Raw genomic sequence first — 14,536 nt, forward strand, 5'->3', positions numbered from 1 at the left:
CTACGCCTGAACAGTAGTACCTACGTAATAGTTCCTAAATAAGTAAGATAAACACCTATTCTCACTGTTATCGAATTAACATTCTGATTTTTCATAACTGAGTCTCATCATTATTGAATTCTCGAATCGCTACTAGTTATTCTTACATTGATATTGTTAAATTGTAAGTTTTACGTGTAACCAAATTTTCAGCTTGATTTAAGATGTGAACAAAGGAATATGAGAGATTGCGGCCGAAGAGTATTCCCCCCCCCCCCCAGCAAGGCTATTTTCACTGCGTGAACTCAATCTGAAATCGTTGTCTAGCAGACACGTGTATCATGCGCAAAAAATATTCATATACACGTGAAGTTTTAACAGGGAGTGTAGGGCCAACTAAACTTTCAACTTTCAATGACATTGATAAAATGCTTTCTCTAAACTCTACGAAGGTTCAAACGTTACAATCTCATCGTACATTGAACTAAATTTGCGAAAATACATACAGTATCAGAGAACAATTTCAGTTATGTTATAACGGAATGTACAATTATAACATTGTGTGTGAATGTAGTTCGGCATTACACATCGAGATAGTTGAGCCAAAACCAGACATCATTAGCCTGCAACGTGCAGCAGCTCAGGTCACGAAGCAAACAATGTGCTGCCGTACTCTCGCACTCCCGGAATCTATAAAACATATTTTATAATGTTGCCGGAGACATAATTATAACATAAATAAACAGCTACTTATGTTTCAGTTCTTACTCAAACACAATTGCAAGGAAGAACTTAATCTGTCCGCTTTCGTGTTAATAATTGTGTTTCGTCTGGGGGAATTTGTTCGCGCATGCTAGTGGAGTAAAGTGTGAGTTGGCTACGTTGCTCAACTCACGTGTACTGGTACGTGATCAGATGTGTTGAAAGCCATTAGTTGTGTTGGCGGTGCGGATGCAGGTCCTAAAAAAGATCTCGTCTAATAATTTACGTTACAGCATATAAAATATTTAGTGCAGTTTGGAAGACAATACAAGTTACTGACCACTTTAATGTGTGACAGTGTTATTGGTGAGTTTTATTTCTGTTCAGTGCTGGTGCATGTTTGCTATTGTGTATCCTCGACCTAATTTAGACTTCTGGTTAATGAGCATGAAGTAAATAGCGACTACTGCAGGTAATCAGCACAGCATAAGGTATATGTGGTGATAGAAGCCAGAAATCAAGACCAACAAATGGTACCTGCAGTCATTACTTCAGATCCAGGTAATTAAATAGTATTAGGCCTACAGGATTGGAATACGGTAATGTTAGTATGTGAATTTAATTTCAAATTTAGGAGTTAATGAGTGCTTCTAGTGAAAAATAAATTCAAATTATTACGTAAGACACCCACAATTTCACATTTTCGAATTTATTGAAAATTTCGTGTCTTGCAGCGTATCGAAATAAATTCCTGAAAAGTGAAAGACGTGCTGTCATTGCCTAATATTGTCAAATACATCACTAACAAAAATGACGAGGCCTTTAACAATCACTGCGATGTTTTTTTTTTTTTTTTTTAATGTATAGAATTTTGTTTTAAATTAATTGGCTATAAGTTCCCAGTCAAATTGACCTCATGAACTTTCAAAAATCACAGGACATCAACCAAGAGGTACGACAGCTGTAAAGGACATTAATTAAAGTGGCAATATTATATGCATATAATTAATTATATATTTTAATCACGTAAAGTATGATTTTCATAATATGCCTTTATAGAGGTGTAGGTAAGTTTTTGTCAGTCTACATGGAACAGTGAAGGTCTCAATTGTTACAGGTATATGTTTATCTCTCTTTGGTTTAGTTGAATTGTTTAGATTAGTTTTGTTAATTGTTTTTAATGATTATTGATACAAGAGACATGCAATGGAACTCGAAAGTTATTATTTTTTATAACCTTTTTATCCAACAATGTAAGTTTCGTGCTTGTAGCTAGCTAATTTATTCAGATTTGAACAGATTTATAGAGTTGGTGCCAACTTACAAAAATGAAAACAAGTGAGAGTTTGCGTCAAACCAGTTACAGTACAAAAAATGACATTTTCATTTTGCTAATCTTGTGTCGAAACACGTGCATTGGAGTCCGATAAATAAAGAATGAAAGTAATTCAGATCTAACGAAAGTATTTAGTGTGAAATGATAAGTAGTTTCTTTGAAGGTTTCAAAAAGATAGACGCCAGTTCGAGTAAGGAGAGACGTCTATGTTTACATTGACAAAGGCATTCATGTCTACCGTTATTATTTCACGAACATAATGTAGGAAGTATGTTAGCCGTAGTAGGAACATTTCACTCTCTCCAATTGACTTTTGCGTGTAGGCATATTGTTTTTATTAGGTAAGAATAAAAATATCAACTTACATTTTTAGTCGCATGGATTCATTATTACACATACTATTTGGTACTTGTTTTCATATAATTTTTCTAATCGTTATACCGTACAGTGATTCAAATTAATATAAGTGAATAGCACATAGGTTGTAGCTAAGTACAGGAACGGCCCCAGGTGTTCATGTCAATAAGACACTTAATCGATATCGATGGGCAGGGTGCGAATTAACGGGGGGATGGGGAGATTTCCCCCTGTTGGAAAGTTATCCCTCTTTCATAAATTCATATTAACATTCCTGCCAGGGATAACTTTTATCCCCCCTCACAAAATATAATTGTTTTAATACGGTACGAGTATATGTACTTTATAAATTACAAAGTAAGCAAAGAAAATAATATTTCTGTATTATCATCACCGGCAAGCTGACAACAATTAATAATTTAGGAATTACACATCTTACCTTAAGCCTGTTCACGGATATAATTATGATCAAGATGCAAAACAAGCAACTTAGTGCACCCAAGCGTTGAGCCGTATCGAATGAGGATAATAATAATTTTATGTATGGTATTCTCTATCTAGGATTCTATCCCCTGCCATCAGAAATCTTAATTCGCACTCTGCCGATCGGTAGGCCTAACATGGTTTTGAATATGTTACAAAATAATATTTTACTTAGGAGCACACATCTTTAAAATATTTGTCAAAAATCACTAGTGTGAAGTTACATCTTGCAGTTATTGATTTGTGAGGGAGAAAACAATGGTGAATTGTTTGAATGAAGTGTAGATTGGACTTTTAGGTCCTTTTTTATTGAGTTATTTTACGACGCTGTATCAACATCCAAGTTATTTAGCATCTGAATGAAATGGTGATAATGCCGGTGAAATGAGTTCGGGGTCCAGCACCGAAAGTTACCCAGCATTTGCTCGTATTGGGTTGAGGAAAAACCCCGGAAAAGCCTCAACCAGGTAACTTGCCCCGACCGGGATTCGAACCCGGGCCACCTGGTTTCACGGCCAGACGCGCTGACTGTTACTCCACAGGTGTGGGACCTTTTAGGATCTATTGCTGGTCATCACAAAGGAAAAAACAACATTTCGAAGATAAATCAAATCTTCGAAACGTTGTGACTTGCTTTTTGATCACTGGAAACTGTAAAAAGCCTAACCTACATCTTTTCCTTGTTGCAAGATGGGTCATTAACCTTCATGACAAAGATTGCTGTGAAGCGAAACTAGATCCACCACTGTAGAGTAAAGGGTGGTCCACAATAAACCGGGAACGGAAACGACAACGGAAATATTGTTAAAATAAATGTATTTAAATGTGAGCATTCACAATTTTCACGTTCCCGTTCCCGGGCTCCGATAAGCTTCTCGTTAATGCTCACATTTAAATACATTTATTTTAACAATATTTCCGGTCTCGTTTTCGTTGTCGTTTCCGTTCCCGGTTTATTGTGGACCAGCCTTAATAGTCAGCACGTCTGGCTATGAAACTAGCGGGCCCGGGTTCAAATCCTTGTTGGGGCAAATTAGGGCCTACCTGATTGGAGTTTTTTCCGGGGGTTTCCCTCAACCAATTGAAGCAGAATTGCTGGGTAATTTTCGGCGTTGGACTTCGGACTCATTTCGCCATCATTAATACACATTTCATCATCCATACAATAGCCCGAGTTAAGTTAACGGTGCAGTGTGCTGTACTTGTACAAGAGCGCGGCCGTTGGGCTAACCAATCATTCACAAGAATAGGAGTGGTAAGCACAATAAGCCTCAGGCTGCAGTGTAAGCCTTCGGGTTCCTCCTCCGTACAAAAACGGGGGGGGGGGAGAGAGAGAGAGAGAACTCCGATAAGAGATGCGTCCGACTTGATCAGTTTTAATGGCGAGTGTTGTTTCAGTACTTTTATTTAGTAACTTTGACTAAGCTTGTTTGATGAACTTTTTGAAATTATTTTTCAGTTGCTTAAAATGTATCCGTATGAAAGCGATAAATTGTAGTCTCAACATTTTACATACAAAATATTAGACTACTATTGGCGACAAAATATCTGTACTGTATATGCGCAAGTTTTTACCTAATGGCGGGTAGGGTACTTGGCATTTACCCAAAAAATGCCCCCATTTGGGAGTAGTGACGCGCCGAAGCTGTAGTTCTTTTTGTCACCGCACGCGTCCTTGGTACACATTGGGAGGCGAACTCATAATCATCTTGATTAATCGAACAATGGTGGTATATCGGTAGGGGAAACAGGAGGACCCACGAAAATCTACCACCAAGCACCGTCTTTTCCCACCACAAATTCCAGTTGGACTCGTCGGGAGTCGAACCCGAGTTACCAACATGGAAAGCCGATGATCTAGTCATTCGGTTAATGGCTTATTTGTAGTATAATAAATTTATTGCCAATATTTCCATTTCACTTTATTTCTAGTATGCTGGGTATTATATGTTTAGTTTTTCCATTGTCACGTGTTCAGTATACGAAATCATTTGCTTGTTCCACATTTAACTTTACATTTTAGTGTTAAAGCTAAAGGTAAAAAGTATTTGGGAAAATTTTGTTGTATATTGAGTTATAATAATTGACAGTACCAGCGGTTTCCCACTAAATTTAGTGGTTTTTTGCAATTATTAGAAGGAGATTTTATAATGCGGGTATATTTATGTAGGCTGCTATTGGCGACACTGCTATCTTCGCCATCTATTCGTAGAAATAATAACTAAAGAAGCCAAGCTTACACGAACAAATTATCGATCACTATCGATTACTAGGGCTCGAGTATCTTCGAACGCCAGTGTACTCAGTATGCATCTTTGTGAATTTTAATACTTAAACTCAGTCAGGCAGCAGATATACTTTTTTACTTACTTACATACAAATGGCTTTTAAGGAACCCGAAGGTTCATTGCCGCCCTCACATAAGCCCGCCATCGGTCCCTATCCTGTGCAAGATTAATCCAGTCTCTATCATCATATCCCACCTCCCTCAAATCCATTTTAATATTATCCTCCCATCTACGTCTCGGCCTCCCCAAAGGTCTTTTCCCCTCCAGTCTCCCAACTAACACTCTATGTGCATTTCTGGATTCGCTCATACGTGCTACATGCACTGCCCATCTCAAACGTCTGGATTTAATGTTCCTAATTATGTCAGGTGAAGAATACAATGCGTGCAGTTCTGCGTTGTGTAACTTTCTCCATTCTCCTGTAACTTCATCCCTCTTAGCCCCAAATATTTTCCTAAGCACCTTATTCTCAAACACCCTTAATCTATGTTCCTCTCTCAGAGTGAGAGTCCAAGTTTCACAACCGTACAGAAGAACCGGTAATATAACTGTTTTATAAATTCTAACTTTCAGATTTTGTGACAGCAGACTGGATGATAAAAGCTTCTCAACCGAATAATAACACGCATTTCCCGTATTTATTCTGCGTCTAATTTCCTCCCGAGTGTCATTTATATTTGTTACTGTTGCTCCAAGATATTTGAATTTTTCCACCCCTTCGAAGGCTAAATCTCCAATTTTTATATTTCCATTTCGTACAATATTCTGGTCACGAGACATAATCATATACTTTGTTTTTTCAGGATTTACTTCCAAACCGATCGCTTTACTTGCTTCAAGTAAAATTTCCGTGTTTCCCTAATCGTTTGTGGATTTTTTCCTAACGTATTCACGTCATCCGCATAGACAAGAAGCTGATGTAACCCGTTCAATTCCAAACCCTTCCTGTTATCCTGAACTTTCCTAATGGCATATTCTAGAGCGAAATTAAAAAGTAAAGGTGATAGTGCATCTCCCTGCTTTAGGCCGCAGTGAATTGGAAAAGCATCAGATAGAAAGTTAAAATATATATATAAACTGTTTTTAGCATTTTACTGCATAGGCGTACTTGTTTTTATTTTAAAACAAACTGTCCCAAAACGTTACTTTAAACATGTAGTCTATTAGCCTATATGAAGAGAAAAATAATCTCAGTATCCTTTAATCCTTCAGGGTAATAACCCTGATCACATATAACAGATTGATCAGCCTAATGAACTTTAAAGGCAACAACTTTTATCAAGTTCACTCTGCTGCCAACTAGCGACTGCAAAGGAAGTCACATTATAACCCTGATGCAATTATATGGAGTAATATTGTATTGTATTTATTTACATTCCATGGTATTCGTACATTGCTTCACAGCTAGAATATGGAACATGTCAAACGGAAAAAAAGTCTTAATATTACTATACAGTCTTAATAATATATACAGAAGAGTTTTACAATATAGTCTACTAGTATAACACAAAGTACATACATAAATACATACATACATGTTCTGCCCCAGGGCAGGTCATTCACTGCAACCCCAGTTTTCTCCTAAGTTCTATCTTCCTCTTAGTCTCCGCATATGATCCATATCCTCTTAGTCTCCGCATATGATCCATATCTTAATGTCGTCTATCATCTGATATCTTCTTCTGCTCCGAACTTGTCTCCAGTTCACCATTCCTTCCAGTGCATCCTTCAGTAGGCAGTTTCTTCTCAGTCAGTGACCCAACCAATTCCTTTTTCTCTTTCTGATTAGTTTCAGCATCATTCTTTTTTCACCCATTCTTTTCAACACAGCTTCATGTCTTTATCTGCATGTCCATTTCACACGCTCTGTCCTCCATATTCACATTTCAAATGCTTTTAGTCGCTTATTTTCACTTCGTTGTAATGTCCATGTTTCCGCTCCCATACAATGTCACAAACAGTATGCTATTATAAATTGCCATTGTATATACATAAGTAGTAGACCCCGTTCGAGAAGATGGAAGATGGCATTTGGAAATGAGTCCTAACCTCATAAGTCATAACATTCATATTTCGACATAGAATTTCTTGAAATTATATCAGAATATGTAATTCACTGCCGTGCAGGGACTTTCAACAGACGATTTATATGAAAGTTAATGTGCCTGAAATATATGTCATAATATTTGATTGGAATGGCATGTCGTCATAAGAGTTAAGCCTCAAATAAGAGTATTGTAACGCGTTTTGTGCCATAAGTGTGAGCAACGAATTTGTAGAAAAAGAATAGAGAACTACAGACATTTGAGCTGGACTACCTTTAGGAAAGCGTCCGAGTTTGAAGAATCGATACTACAGTCTGATCCGTTTGGGTGTGGATAATATTAGTTTGTTATTATAAAGCTATTATGATAGTAGGAAAAATTTCTTGCTGGTTATAAGATGGGAGTTTCCATATATGAGAGTAATGCATTATCTGAAAGGACAAATTAAAATCGTAGATGACTAAATGTCTACTACAAATCAACAGCAGGCACAATGTGTTCTTTGGTATGCTGAATTTGAGATTGTTAAGAGTTCAAAGAGAATTTCGACGTGAGTGTGGTGTGCATAATGTACCTAAATAAGATTCCGTAATGTTGTGGTATCGAACATTTGTAGAAACAGGTTCTGTATTAAAAAAAAACATGCAGGTGAAACCCAGTCGAGAAGCAGCTATCTCTTGGCTTGGCCCCGAAACTCCCTAGATCTAACCCCTCCTGACTTCTTCGTGTAGGGTTTTGTTAAAGACATTGTCTATTCACAGAAACCCAGGAACACTGATGATCTGAGAGTAAAAATTACTCAAGCTTTTCAACAAATCACCCCTCTTTTGTTACAATGGACATGGGCTGAATTGCATCACCGTTATGAGTTGTACAGGGTGCGCAATGGGGGTCATGTTGAGCTCTGAGGAATCTCTCATCTTTCAAAGTTGTATGCACAAAGTTTCAACAAATGAATGGGTTATTTATGAAAGGGCCTAAGTAATTATTTTGTAAAAATGAGTTTGTAATGTAATAACTGCTCTTTTGGTGTAGATACATCGATTTAGATATGAAGAGGACTAAGTTTCACATTCTAATGCTTTGTAGAATTTAGATACACTTTTTATTTCAGCCTTAATTTCAAACTTTCGGCTTACAAGCAGTTTTTATTTAATCGCTAACAATTTAGTACTCAAGACTTAGGCCCTTTCGGTAATAAATGTTTTACGGTGTTTTTATTTTAGCCATGCCCAAACGGATCACCCTGTAGAACGACATAATAAGGAGAGTAATTGTGGAAGGGACGTAATAGGATGAAAAGAAAGTGAATGTATGAAGTGTTTGACCATCTTCACATGAGTGAACATGACCAAATGCTAGGTAGAACTGGTGACTGGACGGTACTGGACGATAGAAGAAAAGTAGGTCACTATGATCATGAATGAAAGAATACAGCAGATTTGTAGACAAGGATCTGGTTTTTGAAGAATGTTCACGATTGTTTACCTTGTCAATTGAAAAGGACAGTGCGGAATTAAGCACAATAAAATTGCCCCATCCATCCATCCATCTCTTTCTATGTAGTACCTCAATGCCCAAGAAGTAACAGCAAGGGATACAATGCGTGCAATTAAAGATTTCAAGAGACCTGGACTTCTTGCTTCACTATTTCCCCCAATCTTTGGATTACCGATTGGAACTGATCATAGGGTTGCCAACTAGCCGATATTTCACCGGCACGGCGGTAAATTTTGGCGGATTTCAACATAAGGTGGCAGATATCAACCCCTTACCGGCCCTGCTTGTTCCCGGTAATTTTATTAAATGGGTTCTTGAACTTGTGATAACAGCTTTTATCATATATGCTAAAAGAGATTTTTTTTTTTCCTATTTCGTGGGACATTTTAACCTTTAATTCAGAGCAGCTGAAGTAATATGGGAATTTTCAAGTATTCTTCAGCCTAAATACTCGGAAGTTGTACACCAGAAGGGTAAGAAATTTTAAGTAATAGACAAAAACTGTATTGTGAGTCCCTATCACCACGGCATGGCGCGTCCTCAGGTTGCAGATAGAGGAGACAGCCTCCAGATATGGAGGGTATATGCGAATATATTGAATAAGCAGTCATGGACAGCCGATAAGAGATGGTCCTTTAGCTTGGGGGTTGGGCGAAGGGCTAACAACCCATCACCATAAAAAAAAGCTTGTTACGAATCCCTACAATAGTTCTTAGGAAAATATTTGAGGCTAAGAGGGATGAAGTTACAGGAGAATGGAGGAAGTTACACAACGCAGAGCTGCTCGCATTGTATTCTTCACCCGACATAGTTAGGTACATTAAATGCAGACGTTTGAGATGGGCAGGGCATGTAGCACGTATGGGCGAATCCAGAAATGTATGTAGAGTGTTAGTTGGGAGGCCGGAGGGAAAAGATCTTTGGGGAGGACGGGACGTAGATGGGAGGATAATATTAAATGAATTTGAGGGAGATGGGTTATGATGATAGAGAGTGGATTAATCTTGCACAGAATAGGGACCGATGGCGGGCTTATGTGAGGGCGGCAATGAACCTTCGGGTTCCTTAAAAGCCATTTGTAAGTAAATAAGACAAAAACTAAGGCTGCAACTAGATGAAGATATACTCTGTTAAGAACTGTGCTTGTTAAGTGATATAGCTTCTTACTTTGTAAAAGGTGAACGTTTGACAAGTTTTATAAAATACTGTTAATTATTTTCTTGATAAGGATGCCTCAGAAAAATCTCCACAAATAAAAATGGTAGCTCAACACGTGTTTGCTATTCCTGCAAGCAATTATTTTGTGAAGCGTGCATTCAGTATCATGAATATCTTGTGAAATAGTGTGAGGAATCATTGAAGTATGGAAATAGTAAAAGCTGAACTTTGTACCAGGGAAAATCTTAAATTTAGCTGTGTATAATTTTGTCACTTTATAGCAGAAGAAAAAGAAGCTCTTATGGCTGTGGTATCAAGGTCCAAATATAAAATTAGAAAAGTGCATTTTGGAACACTGAAGCAAGATATTTTCTCAATTTTTTTATTATTATTTATCTATTTATTTATTTTATTTTGCTCATCATAAATCAGATTCTGTATTTAGTAGGCCTATAATATAATATATCCAAACTTGCGTGTGTAAAATGGCCGGTAACTTGATTTACCAGAGTTCGCAACCCTAGCTTATCAGTGATCATTGCTTGTAATATATTAGTCGGACAACAGGAAATGCAGTAAAATAAACATAAGGATAAAAGAGACTGATATCACAGTCTAGTATATACAGTCGCGAAGCTCAACACGTAGTAAATATGCAAACATTAGATAGTTACTCACCACTAGGTTCGCTAATACCGCCTCATTACAGGCAATGCAAAATAGAACCGTCACAGTCTATTGTTTCTAGCACCCTCAAAACTCAAGCTTCGTGACTGTATATAGTAGACTGTGCTGATATTTCTTCCGCTGGTAATTAAATCTTATTTAGTCTATAGCGAATTCTAGGTAAGATATTGTAATAGCACCACTTTGAGGTTTCGCTTTGCAAAATACGGTGCAGTACTGAGTTTTTATTCCGCTTATAGACTATTATTTTATTGCATACACTTTGCAAAGTTTGTTATGCAATATGTTGTTAAGCGAAAGACGTTTCCACATTAGACATTTCCGGACAGCCACTTTCTAGCTTGTCCACGACCAAAAGCAAAGTTTATTCGTACGTTTTCTCTCATTTCATTTTCTCATTCGCACTCCTAAAGAATAATAGGCTACGCTTAGTAAAACAGAGAAGTTTATATAGGGACTGGGAATTTTGTAACAATTTCCTATTTAAGACATGTTTCCAAAGTCGAAAGGAGAGATCATGAGCGGGAAACGCGTTATTTTAGGATACTCAGACCAAATTTTAAGGTCTGAAGAGTAGATTCCTACACAATTGCGACTAGAAAGTAATCAAAACACATTGAAAGGGGTTCAAAAGCGACGTAGACTCTTAAGACGAGAATACGGAGGTGTCATTTTAAACCTTTATTATGGACATATTACGTATTTTTGTAACCTATTACAAGGAAATTACATCCACTTTGCATTATTTGATACGATTTTTATTTTACACAATGACTTTCAAGTTTTTCTTCCTACAGAGAGATCGTAAAATAGTTTACTTTTATTTTGGCTTCCATATCACACGCGTAGAACTTTATCACTTTCTTGTTATATAAATTAGAATGAGGGTGTGAGCTCAAAATAAGGATTTAAAAATGTGCATGGACGCTATGGTTTTTCTTTTTCCCCCTTCTGTCTGTATACATAGATACTATGCTAAGCTATTGGTCGGAAGTCTGTTCATATTGAGCATATACGAGTCACTTGGCTTGGAACTGGAGCACATGAAATGTATTAGTTTTAACCACGTTTACTATAAATTATTGAGTTATTTGTAAAGATTAACAGAAAATGGCGATGTACGGTACACAGAATGGACTGTAACCATTTTTTTGTGATGTCATAGAAGGAAACGGCGTAGTCGCTATGAACCTAAATATTTACAATGCATACATTTTATCTTTCCACGCTTATACGTGTGCAGCTGCGCTGAGCACTGCTACGTCCGCTCTACATCCGCGAGCGTGGAAAGATAAGTCCCAGTGAAATTAAATATGCATATAGAAAACAGAGCAATTAATTCTAAAGTAGCCCATAAGTTAAAAATTTTGGTCAGTTCCATAATCTATCAGTTTTGAGTCGAATTGCAAGACGGGATCGTTATATTTTTTAGGGAAGTATTTACAGATTGTTGAACGATCTTCGGCGATGAATATCCATAATATAACATTTGTTGTGAAATTTTTCTCTTACGCACGGTTGGGAAAAAGAAAAGGGGGGGGGAAGAAGAAAGAAAAGTAGGATTTCGCTTTTTCATTAGGCTTCCTGTAGGTTACTGCTTTATATGCAAGTAGCCTGCACTGTAATATGAAACTTTAGTTCAAAATGACTAGGCCTAATACCTTCCAATATTTCTATCAACTTCAAAAATAGTGCTTTTCATATAAGGGACTGTAATATATAAATGGTTGTTTTATGTGAGTTTGTGCAAAATCAATTAGCCTACATTTATTTATACGGATAGTTATGAATTGAGGTACTCGTACCTACCCTTTTTGGGACTACGATTTTTTTCTGCAGTGCGGTAAATGAAAGTTTTATCTTAACTTGGATGCACAGCAAATAATTTCACTTACATATCCTGTAAATTTCTGATTGAGGTTCTGACTGATATGTACAGTCTTAGAAAAAAGTTTTGTCACACAGATACTTCATAATTCCCTTCGTCGCTCGATACTTTGTAAGTCCCAGAAAGTACGCATTGCGCATGATCAGAGGACGAACGACCTAGTTCACAAGAGATGTACTAGTTACATACCTGTTATACCCAAAGGCAGATCTTTCACTGCAAACTCAGCATTCTCCAATCTTTCCTATTTTCTGCTTTCCTCTTAGTCTCCACACATTATCTACATATCTTAATGTCGTCTATCATCTGATATTTTCTTCTGCCTCGAACTCTTCTCCCGTTCACCGTTCCTTCTAGTGCATCCTTCAGTAGGCAGTTTCTTCTCAGTCAGTGACTCAACCAATTCCTTTTCCTTTTCCTGATCAGTTTCAGCATCATCCTTTCTTCACCCACTCTTTCCAACAGAACTTCACTTCTTATTCCGTCTGTCAACTTCACACGCTCCATTCTTCTCCATTTATATGGACTAGTTGAGGTAATAATAATTATTTATGGTACTTGTGAGATAAGTGCATCTTAATTGCACGAGTGGAAAGATTTAAGCACGAGGCGTCAGCCGAGTGCATCTTAATTACACGAGTGCAATAAAGATCACGCTCACAAGTACCATACGTAATTTTATCCATGACCATAACGAAAAATTCTGTTTTATAAAAGGAAATATGTTGAAAATAAGTCCTCATGTAATCACATACCATGGCATGGATTTTAGAATCAATACGTGTACTAGGTATGTCATGATGTAGGAGGCCATGATTAGTAAAGAATGGTATCTAAGGCGTTGGATAAATAACAAATTATAATTAATTATATAATTTTAATATATATTTTTTCATTTTAAACGTGTATTTTCGTCTTTTTGAAGTTTCAGGGATTATTTAGAAGTGTTCACGGGACTATTGTGATTAAAATAATTCCACAGTTTACTTCTGTAAACTTAAGAGGAATATTAAAACTTAATTAATCATCGTGTCTGTTTAGCTCAGTTGGCTAACGCGTGTTGTTTTAAAATTCTATAAACCCAATTTCGCAGGTTCAAGTCTCCTCGCATCCCAAAAGGTAAATTATTACAAAATTTAAAAAAGATGCATATTAGATATGGATGTAATGTACAAATTACGACGTAGCAGATAGAGAAAAGAGAAGGAGATTGAGTGTATGTATATTTAAGAAATGATAATAAAGAAGTAGAGGTAGTGACATCTAGTAACTAATATATTAACTTCTTGAGTAATAGTTCAATGGAAAAGTATACGTGTGTGCCCGGGTACTAGGAAAATACTAATGAACTGTGAGATAAAGTTCAAACTGTGAGGTAAAGTCTTTATCTCACTAGTGGAATAAAGTAATGTTGAATAAAAGCCTACTTTACAAACGCAAAAGTGTTTAGTAAAGGCATGTTTTTCGTTATGGTCATGGATAAAATTAGTTTTGTTTCGTTGTATGTCCGATCATGCGCACTGTCTCCTTTCTGGGAGTTAAAAAGTTTCTGTGCGACAAAACTTTTTTCTTAAGGTCTACTTCTGAAAAAATAAATGTGTACAGCCTTAGACAACAACATGCCCTATCTCCTTTAGCGCGAATTTGTGTCAAGTCCATTCGAACAGCGCCTAGTTGCACTACTAGGGAAAGGATGTTTATTTTGCATATAATTAACCCTTGAATATAGCTTAGTTATAACATTTATGACATAGATTAGTTGCTATGACATTGATCTATACACAGACATAGCAACAGACAAACAAATCAAAGGAAAAACAGTTGAGTCGTGCATAAGAAATTTATTTACGAGTAAACCTAAGCTGTAACGGAATATCTCAACGGTGGAATATTCCTTAAGTAAAAAGAAATAATGGACTCAGTGAAAAAAATACGTACAAGTCCACTTAATGCCATGTTCTTATAGGCCGAATGAAAAGAGAATCGGTAATTATTTCTTTGGATTTCATGAACTAAATTTTGTTAAAATATTTATGAATATCACAGATATAGTGGTAAACGATCAGCATTAGGGTAATTACATGAATGTGAACGTTGTTGGATTAATTGTCAG

General features: G+C 36.7%; 1 protein-coding gene across 11 annotated transcripts in view; it reads left to right on the forward strand.

The window, feature by feature from the left end:
• The window catches only part of per (period circadian regulator), a 280,779-nt gene that overhangs the window by 151,434 nt on the left and 114,809 nt on the right, over positions 1 to 14,536 (forward strand). For 2 of the 11 annotated variants that reach the window (XR_011334946.1, XM_069840395.1), the window contains exon 1: positions 800 to 1,047. The exons of 3 other annotated variants lie outside the window; for them this stretch is intronic. The gene's annotated coding sequence lies outside the window, so the exon portion shown is untranslated. Of the gene's footprint in view, positions 1 to 796; positions 1,243 to 14,536 lie in introns of those variants that run through there. 6 more of the 11 variants (XM_069840388.1, XM_069840396.1, XM_069840397.1 and 3 more) reach the window with 5 other exon arrangements.

The sequence above is a fragment of the Periplaneta americana genome, chromosome 11 (assembly GCF_040183065.1).
Source record: "Periplaneta americana isolate PAMFEO1 chromosome 11, P.americana_PAMFEO1_priV1, whole genome shotgun sequence".
In the NCBI taxonomy this organism is placed as follows: Eukaryota; Metazoa; Arthropoda; class Insecta; order Blattodea; family Blattidae; genus Periplaneta; species Periplaneta americana.